We start from the raw sequence: 10881 nt of genomic DNA, 5'->3' as shown, positions 1-10881 counted from the left end.
CCAAGAAGTAGATTGGTGAAGTATCACTCTCAAGATCTTAAATATCATATGGTAAAATATCAAGCTACTATCCACAGCTTCAATTCTAGCCCAACACGTTGAACTTATTTATTCTTAACCTTCAATTTTTTTTTTTTTTTTAACTACTATCAATTCTATTACAGTGTAGTATCTGTTTAATAAATATACACTTTTTCGATCAGTTATAGTTTAAAGAGTCAATACCTTGCAAGGTGGACACGGTTCTAAAACTGTTCATAATTATGAATATATAGTTCAAAAATTATGAGCATATAGAGTTGTGAACATAATTATGAACATATAGTTCTGTAATTATGAATATAGAGATTCAATAATTGTGAATATGAAGTTCAAAAATTATGAATATAGTTTTATAATTATGAACATATAGTTCAGTAATTATAAACATAGAGTTCTGTCATTGTGAATAGAGAGTTCAAAAATTATGAATATGAAGTTCAAAAATTATGAATATATAGCTTTATAATTATGAACATATAGTTAATTCAGTAATTATGAACATAGAATCGTGTCCACCTTACAAGGTGAACACGGTTCCACGGCATAACGATTGCATGAGAGTATCCTATTAGTCTTATTGGTTTGAGCCAGACCACTCAGTTATGGGTAATCTAAGCTGATTATTTCCTTGTAGTCATTTGCCGATTAGAGTCACAAAGCGGGATTTATTCAGTGCACATCCTCAAATAGTAGTTGTGGGCAGATTTCTCTTGTCAAAAAAAAAAAAAAAAAAAAACTACAATATACTAAAAAATGAACATACTAAAAGTGAATGTTTAGTACAATACAAATGAATTTGCAATATACTAAAGTTGAATTTGTATGTCAGTGCTCAATTTTGTAATGTGGACCCGAGTACATAGTATAACGATTGTGTTTGAGCATAAGTTCTGCTCATCAGCATAACCACACATGTAAAATTCCAGTATAATAAGATCATGTTTAATTTTGTATACAACTATATTGATTCTTTTATCTTTTATACTCATACGTTGACTTCAATATTAAGTTTGGTTTTGTCAACTTAATGTATAAAGAGCAAGTCCAAAGTCTAGTACGTACCATCATAAATAAACTATTAAAACTATACTGTAAAGAAAATTCGGTACTGATGATGTCTTTCGTATTATAAAAATTTTAAAAAATTGTTGAGTTGTATATGGTACTACGAATACATTTATATAAATAGTATACGGTACAATCATGCACGCATGATGCATCTTTTGTTGTATTGGTTCAAGAAATACCGATTCTAGCCGATACCTTAAAAATTTTCTAATATATTATACATTTAATAATTTATTTACGATGGTATGTACTTGGCATTTGACATACTCTTTAAGTTGACAAAACCAAACTTAGCATGGCATCGGAGTCAATGTACAAATATAAAAGATAATTAATAACTACTTGTTCTTAAAATGTTGAATTCTCAACTTCAAAGGCACTCACGCTCTGATCTGACATAGCATCTGAACATAGAGGTTAAATCTTTGTTTACTGCGCACAAGGACCTCCCCTCACTTTGATAGGTTGCCCCCACACTGCCGCTGGTTTGACTCGATCCCGGGCCATGTTTCCAAACTTTACCCATGTGACCAACTGGGCTGCCCATTCGGACAAACTCAGTATAACTTGTTGGGTTAGAATAACGTACTCAAAAGGTATTAGTACCGATAGATATTAATCCTTTTTGGTAAAATAGTTAGCCTATCAAGCCAAATTTAACTTGTTTGACCACTATCCGCTGTTTGACTTGGTTAAACAACCAATATGAGTGTTTGATTAATTAGATTTTTGTAACAATTTGTTGCTCCAAAACATTAAAATTCAAAAAGCTACTCAAACCAGCTTTTTCGATCAACTATTTGAGAAAGTCTGATAGGGTATATCCCGACCTCCCTGGGCCCTACCCGACCGACCCATCTTGTCTCTTTCCTCCTCTTTTTGCAGGTCACAGGGCGGGAATCTCAGGAAGAACCCGATCGGTTCCCGACCGGGTGTTACCCGATCGGAGTGTTAAATTCCTGACCGACCACCCTTGAACAGAAGCTAAGGAGAGACACGCGTCAGCACTTGGCGGGGACAGCAAGACGCCCGAGGGGACGACACGTGTCCAAGCCACGCGTCGGGCTGGCCGGAAAGCCCGGATCATGTCCCCTGCATCGCGTCTATAAATACCCGCCATTGCGACAGTGAGAGGATCTTTTGGACGATCGATAAGCTGTTATCAGAGAATCCCGACCGCATTCAGTCGGCACCCAAGCAGCTATCTAGATTGTACTTAGGACCTTTTCACCCGATCTATAAAAGTTTACCGCTTTACTTGATCGTACTTGTGTTGATTACTGCTTACACGGCAATTAGCACTATCAAAGTCATTTTGTATGTAATCAGCTATCAGCTAACAGCTAATTTACTAAACATCTTTCTACAATCAGTTAATGCTATTAACTAGTCAAGCTCACTAACCCAAGCAGCTAACAACTATTTATCAAACACTCCCATTATTTATCTTCCATTCTTGCTCCAAAAGGTTGAATCCCCAACACCAAAAAACTCTCACACGCCGACTTGATATAGCATTTGAGATGATGTTAATCACCATAACTCAGTGGCTCACTATATGGGACCAAACGCACGCCTGTGAGCATTTCATTTATCTTTTCCATTCTTCATTTTGTATGAACTCTTCATTAACTCGTGACAGATATGACATTTTTTTTTCTCCAAATAACATTAGAATAGCCGATCACTGGCATAGAACCCTTATCTCTCAAATTAAAAATTATAATGGTCTGAACAATTATATTGGAGTGATTAATTAACTAGCCCAACTACAATGTTACAAAATAGGTTAATGCTCCAATTGCCTTCTCAAAACACAATTTTAATTAAATAAAATGTTCTCCACTCTTCATTCTCTATCTATAACATTTAAAAAAAATTTTTAAAAAAATCACAAAATAGTGTTCTTAATATTAAAAAAAAAAAAAAAGAAGTCATATTTGATAAAATATTTAGCCTATCAGCTAAGTTTGACTTATTTGACCATTATTAGCTGTTTGACTTGGTTAAACAATCAATATGAATATTTTGATTAATTAGATTTTTGTAACAGCTTATTGGTCCAAAATGCTAAAATTTAAAAAGATGCTCAAAGTAGATTTTTCTATTAACTTTTTGAGAAAGTCATTTTGCATGTAATCAGCTAACAACTAATTTACCAAACACTTTTTTTACAATCTGCTAATGCTATCAACTAGTCAAACCCACTAACACAAACAGCTACAACTATTAGCTAACATCTATTTACCAAACACTCCAAAACATATTCAAATTTAATTATTGTACTTTTGTAAAATACAATTTTTTTAATTCAAATTTTAAAAATCATATTGGCACAGTTTGGTAACATAGCTTATCAGCTAATTTTGACTTATTTGACAACTATTAGTTGTTTGAATTGGTTAAACAATCAATATGAGTGTTTGATTAATTAGCTTGTTGTAACAGCTTATTGCTTCAAAATGCTAAAATTTAAAAAACTGCTCAAAGCAATTTTTTTCGATCAGCAATTTAAGAAAGCTATTTTACATGTAATCAACTATCAATTACCATCTAATTTACAAACACTTTTATACAATTAGTTAATGATATCAACTAGTCAAACTAACTAACTCATTCAACTAACAGCTACCCATAAATAAATCAATGTGCGTTTTAATTGTCAACGGTTTTAAGTGGAGGTGGTATTGGGCAAATAGGTTGCGAATAGGAGTTGATAAATATAGTAAGCATATAAATAAATTTGACAAAACTATATAATTAAACGAATATAAAGAAGGTGATAGTGGTAAGTAGGCATGTAATAGTCATGTGACTTATACATGACAATCAATGCAATGAAATAGAATGGTGGCCTCCTATAAGGGGAGTGGAAATGAATGTGGACAAAAGGATTGAATGCTTAAATTTCTTTTAATTTTGGAGTACATAATTAACAAATGGCAAAACCCCATTCACAAATACACACATATATAGTCACATAAGCAGCCATGGGTGTGACCACACACTAATAGCTTGGTCTATAGATGTGACACCCAAAGAATTGTTCCTTATCAATGTGACAATTTGTGTGGAATTATTCTATAACTTTGAGTCTAATTAACCATCCCTAACAACCACCATTTTGTAACGGTAAGGGTAATTTTGTTTTGTAAATGTTAATATTTTCTACTATGATCTTAAATATGTTTTACATTATTTACTTTTTGACTTAACAATAAAATTTTGTACGTTTATTGATTATTGACTCCCGTTAATAAAAATATACTTAATGGGAAAAAAAATTCTTTACATGAGCAAAAAATAACATAGAGAAGAAAGAGAGAGAGAGAGAAGATGCATAGTGTACAAATGCTCCTACATTGTCCCAAAAAAAAATATATTGGAGAAAATTGTGGATCAAGAAGCACATAAAATAGTTGATAACTATTCAAGTCACTTTCTATCGAGGTAGTTTTATATTTGTCTATTAACTTTTTGGTTGTTGTTGTTGATATGGAAGAGGAAAACTCCACATACATTAGGGATGCCTTAAATGCAAGAATTGTAATCCAGGCAATTGTAATTGATCAAAACAAAAATGGATCATAATTTTTTTTTTTCTTCTCAGCTCCTTCTTCTTTTTCTAATAAGTCTTGTGATAAGACCGATAAGTTTTCTTTAATTTTGTATGAAACATATAATAATATTTTAGCTAAAATGTACTCCTTTGTCTAATTTTACCTATCTTTTTTACTATGCATTGATCAAACTAACTATGTCTTATTTGTTTATTTTCTTTAATATTTGTAAATTTAATTTTTGTGTTTTTTAAAAGAAAAATAGCAAAACTTTATTAAATCAAACGTTCAATACAAGAAGGGACAGAAGAAATCCAAATAGAAGGATCAGTTTGCGAACAAACAGCCCTAACCAAAGCATGAGCAACTTATTCACTGATCTAAACAAACTTTGAATGACACTGCTTCAAAGTGTCGTTGTAAATCCTTGCATTCTTTAATCACACAACCTGCGTAAGAGAAATCAGTTGCGGGATTATATTATTGAGTAGATGGAAAACTATCTGGCAATTCGATAGAACTACAACCTTTGCAAGACCTCTATCCTTAATCCAAGATAGAGCTTCCTTAACAACTATAACTTCCGCAAGATGAGTACCTTTAAGTTTTAATGTAGTTTCTAAGTATATAAATTTTATAAATTAATACTAAACTTAACATTATAAAAAAATTAAATTAAAAATAATTACAGTCAATCTTCATTAACCGATCCAGACACATAAAATTGGACAAAAATAATAATACTCTGTACTTATTATGAGTTCATAAAAAAAAAATTATATCTTAATTTTTTTAAAAAAAAAATATTACATATGTCATCATTCTTATGTAAGACGGTATTACACCAGTCACCAGATATATTCAAAATTAAATTATATATATATATATAACCGCAGTAGTACATTTATTATTTTCCGATTCCAAATCTTCTTACAAGACATTATTACAGCTCTAATTATGATGACAGCGTTATGAAGTGGTCCATTGATTCCACTTTCCAGAGATAGGGTGGCGCGTGAAAGGCAAGCATTACTATAATCAGATAGCCATCATCGAACACACACATTTATTGTCTGCACTGAAATATGTGTAATCACACACCCACCATCTAACCTTTCCACTGGATTACCAAATTATCCCTCGGTGATAATTCCTCAAACAGTTGCGAACAGAGATTAATTTGAGTATAAAACCAAAGTACGGATAAGAACAGAGATGAGTTTGAGTATAAAACGAAAGTACGAGTAAGACTTGAACATGAAATAAAATGAGAGTTTACTTTAAGTAGTACAACTAAATTGCTAATATGTATGTGCCTATAATTGTAGATGTAACTAAGAGCATTTTTCTCCATTTGAAGAATACACATTATATTATTGTCTCTACTATTTTTTTCTTTTTAACCCTCAACCACCACACATGAGAAGTAAATCACACTAAAAAAATTTATGCGTGACAGTTCAATTAAGAGAGTATCAGTAAGAATTGAACTCGTGTATCATGCAATATATGATGAAATTTTATAAGGATTTACAAATTTGATGGCATTTAAGTTATTTTAAACTATAATATAACATTTTTAAATCGATAATTATAAATAGAACAAATTAAAATAAAAATTCAAAACTATAGTTATCATTATACTCAAGATACGTCAATCAAGCAAAAATTCTAACTCCACTACAAAAGTTACGTTAACTCAACATTGAAAGTTTGACTCAATTTAAATATTACCGATCTACAATTTTTTTGTGGAGCGTAGATAAGGTATGATCCCATGCGAAGCTTATGTGCGCAGTGAGCCGACAACACTCACTCTATATACGTCACTAACGAGAGCGCCAATAATATGACACTCAAATAAATATCATAATACCACCATAAAAGTTAACTCGACCAAGCATAGATGTTTGATGTCCAACTTAAATACAGTACAGTATATATTGACAGTCTGTTTAAAACCTTTTACTTAATTGAAATATTGAACTAAGCACAATAATGGTCCATACCTATGTGTGAGTCAATTTGTAATTAGGCCATTATATTCAAATTTCATGCACTCTACAAATCATAGATATGCATATATATCAATATTAAAGAATATAAAACAAAGTTTCCTTTCCCTTAGTTAAGTCAATTACGTTGTAAATGCCTATTAGACCCTTAAACCATTAGATTAAGTTAATTAAGAGATTTGGAAAATAGAAGCATAATAAAGAGTACTTGAAGATTATGAATAGCTAAATACTCTATTACCCAAATTAGAGGGAAGACATTCTTGTAGTATATATATGATTTTAGATTTTAGATTATCAAATTTTGAAGTCTTACTTTGTCATTTTAAAAATAAATAAATAAATAAATAAATAAATAAGAGTTAAAATAAAAAAAAAATCTGTCCTTATATTTATGCAAAATAGCAATTGCAATCTTACAACTATTAATGTGAGCATTATTAATTTTAAAATTTACATGAAACAATGATCTTTGTATTTGGTTTCATGATGTGACAATATTTATAGTTTTAGTTACTGGACTTATTAACAACTTTAAAGGTCTTGAATTATAAATTATAGTTTTGCCCCTATATTAACAAACTAGCTCCACACATGCAATATGCAAATATGACAGATTTTGATGGTCTATGTAATGAGAAACTAAAACTATTACCTTATAAAAAATTAAAATGTTAATAATACTCACGTCAATAATGAAGAACTGAAATTGTTGTTGCATATAAATACAATGACATCAAGGTATATATGCAAAGCACTCATTTAAAAAGAAAAATCTTATAATCTAATGAAATAAATTTGATGTTTTTGAAATAAATAACTTCTTTTTCTTTTTTAAAGTGAAGTAAATAACTTATAGTTTTATTTTAATTAAAAAAAAATCCATTTTTATGGTGTGGGAGAGTGTAAAAAACAAAGGGCTATAACCTTGAAATCTATGTCTATTTTTGCTTGTTTTTTGTGGAAAGATAGGCCTAGCCCTGTGCTAATAAAGTTTGGGTATTGAATATTTCAACCTCTCCTCCATATATAAGGGCGTATTTAATTACATAAAATATTTTTTTATTCTTTATCTTTAACTCACCTTTTTAAAAAAAAAATCCGAATTTATTTTACATACGTAAATTAATATCATCACAATTATAAAATTAATTAAAACTTGATTTGGATTGTGCCAACATGGTTAACTCTGATTTTATTTTATATATGGTGTTTAGTATCCTACTATTGTAAAACTAATTAAAATTATCTTTGGATTATGCTCATTTTTTTTTTATATACTCAACACTATGAAACTAACTAGAATTCGGTCGGATTGCACTAACAGGGTTAATTATGATTTTATTTTATATACGGCGTCTGGTATTCTCGTCATTGTGAGACTAATCAAAAATTCTGCTTGGATCATGTCCAAGTGTCCAACTCTAGTTTTATTTTATATATAGTATTTGGTATCTTCATCACTATGAAACTATTTAAAATCCTGTTCAAATTGCGTAAACAGAGTTAATTCTGATTTTATTTTAAATACGGCGTATGGTATTCTCACAATTGTGAACTAATCAAAATTGCACTCGAATTATACCAAAATTCTATTTTATTTTATATATGATATATTCGGTATCCTCACCCAGTCACCCATAAACTAATCAAGATTCGATCCCAATTACTCATGTAGAATTAAATCCGATTTCATTTTCAAGAAACATAATATAGTGGAGAATTGATGTGGTATAATAACAGAAATTATTTGAGGTACCAATGTACCATATATAAGTGAAGTGGTAGAATTTTTTTTTTTTTTAATTTTTCCCTGTAAATAAGTGCAAAAGAGTAGAGGGTACGTTGCAGTTGCAGCAAGAAAACAGAGATGGATTCATCGTATCTCTTACGTACGACACTATTTTATTCGATTGCCGCAACGCCCACTCCCGTCGCCCTATTATATCTCTCCTACTCGCTACCTCCAACTACAACCAAATAGCTTCAACATCTTATTCAAAACTAGAAGTAGTGTTTAGTAATACTCTCCCAAAATTTACGATTTCATTTTTGGTTCTAGATTTACAGGTGATAGTCTATTTTTAGTTTTTTTTTTTTATTATAACATTTACATTTGATCTTATTATTATTTATGACATGATATTTTTTGTCTTTTTTCAACAAAACAATTTTAATGTCGTTAAATACAAATCCATGTCGGTCTTTTTTCTTTTGAATGCTACTAGCTCTATTACATTGTAGTATCTGTTCATATACTTTCTCAACCTACTGAAACACAAAGAGCCAACAACGCCTCCACTGAAGCTCGAACTTACAACCTTTCAAATGAAAGTCCAACCCGGATACCATTAGACCACATAGTCCTGGTAATCCATGTCGGTCTTTAATTATGAATTTTTTTCAAAAAAAAATATATCGAGATCAACTCACTTTGTATAAAAAAAAAAATTAAAATATCTTTGTGTTTAACGACATTTCAACAATTTGGTTGACAGATGACAAAAAATGATCATGTCATCACAATAATACTAGAATCAAATGTAGATGTTCAAATAAAATAATAATAAAAAAATTGACTGTTACATAAATCTAGGACCAAAAATAAAAAGTCAATCATTACACATTATATATACTTTAAACACTACATTGATTATGCTTATAACTTAGAGCATCTACATAATAGGATAAGGAGTAATACTACATGTACTCCCACTTTCTACTCTATTTTGTGCTCCCTTCTGAAGTGTCATTATCTGATTGGTTTAACTAACAAAGTGGGCCATTGTTTATCTTTATTCACTTGAATTCATTGGTACACGTGGCGGGAATTTATACTTGGGAGTACATATAGCATTTTCCGAGGAGAATACGAAGTTTATACACTGTTTTTAAGAAAGTGAATGCCAACATGGAGGAGAGAAGTGTAAGAGAGAAGGTTGGAGTTCATCTGCAAGGTGTAGAGTTATTTCAGATATATGAGACCCATAACAAAATTATTTCAATTGTGACAATCACGCGTGGTTATCACCATTATACTCAGTGGGCGCGTGCTAGTTGCGCCAACAATTATTATTATAATATATTCACGCGTGGTTGTTACCATTACGCTCAGCGGGCGCGTGCCAGTTGCGCCGACAATTAATATATATATATATATATTATATAGGAGATGCAGCAACGGTGTGGTTTGGCGGACGGGTGTCGGAGCAGGGAAGCGAGTAGGGCGGAGATGGCGCGGCGGAGAGAGTGGAAGTTGTGGGGGCGGTAAAAAAATGGTTTATTTTTAGAGAAACCAAAAAGAAAAGAGAAAAGGTGAGAGGAGAGAGAGAAAGGCGTCAGAGGTGTAGTTGCAGCATTTGGTGGGAAAAAGGCTGACACAGACGTTGACTCTTTGGTGTACGGACATCTCTTCTCGCTCGATAACTTGTGGATAGAATCATTCATGGCGCCTTCTCGCCACCGGGGCCGGCCCCCCAAGGGTGGGAGTTTTATTTTTATTTTTATTTTTTTTTACTCCGTAATTAATTAAAAAAAGATTGTGTTTCTCATGCACTTTTTTTTTTTTTTTTTTTTTTTTTTCTTATTTGGTGCAAAGACATGCATGATTGTTATGAGGTGAAAATTTTGATTGATATGATACATTATGATTGGTTTAATTTTCGTCATTGGTGATGATAAAAATTAGGAAGTATAGTTTTTTTAGAATGGTTATATTTCTTTAATGAGAGCGTGAGTTGTCAACTCAGGAATAATAAGTCGATTATAAGAGCGATGTTAGTTTGAGGTCCATTTAGATACAGAGTCTAGTTATAAAATCCACATACTTTTGATGATATAATACTCCAACAATGGTAGGCAGTCCAAAATGATTGGACCCCACTTATAAGAGGTCGGTTTGTCGAGTCATGAATAATTGACCTGTCAAGAGAGGTCAGTTGAAGTTGCACTCAAATACACGATCTAATGTGTACTTAGAATACATGGTTTAATGTGTACTCAGTCAAGCATAGTTATTAGAAGACATGACTACACCACCCTTATATTTGTTGAGTTATACTATATGTACTCTTTATCTTTACTCCACCACTTTTACTCCATGATGTGGCAAAGAATGGTAAATAATTTTCATCTTGTGAGTCTTGATGAAAATGTAACATTAAAATTTTGAGAGATGGAAGTAAAAATTGAAAGTA

This window comes from Ipomoea nil, unplaced genomic scaffold (assembly GCF_001879475.1).
Source record: "Ipomoea nil cultivar Tokyo-kokei standard unplaced genomic scaffold, Asagao_1.1 scaffold0188, whole genome shotgun sequence".
Taxonomy (NCBI): Eukaryota; Viridiplantae; Streptophyta; class Magnoliopsida; order Solanales; family Convolvulaceae; genus Ipomoea; species Ipomoea nil.
Note: the sequence above shows the minus strand (reverse complement) of the source record.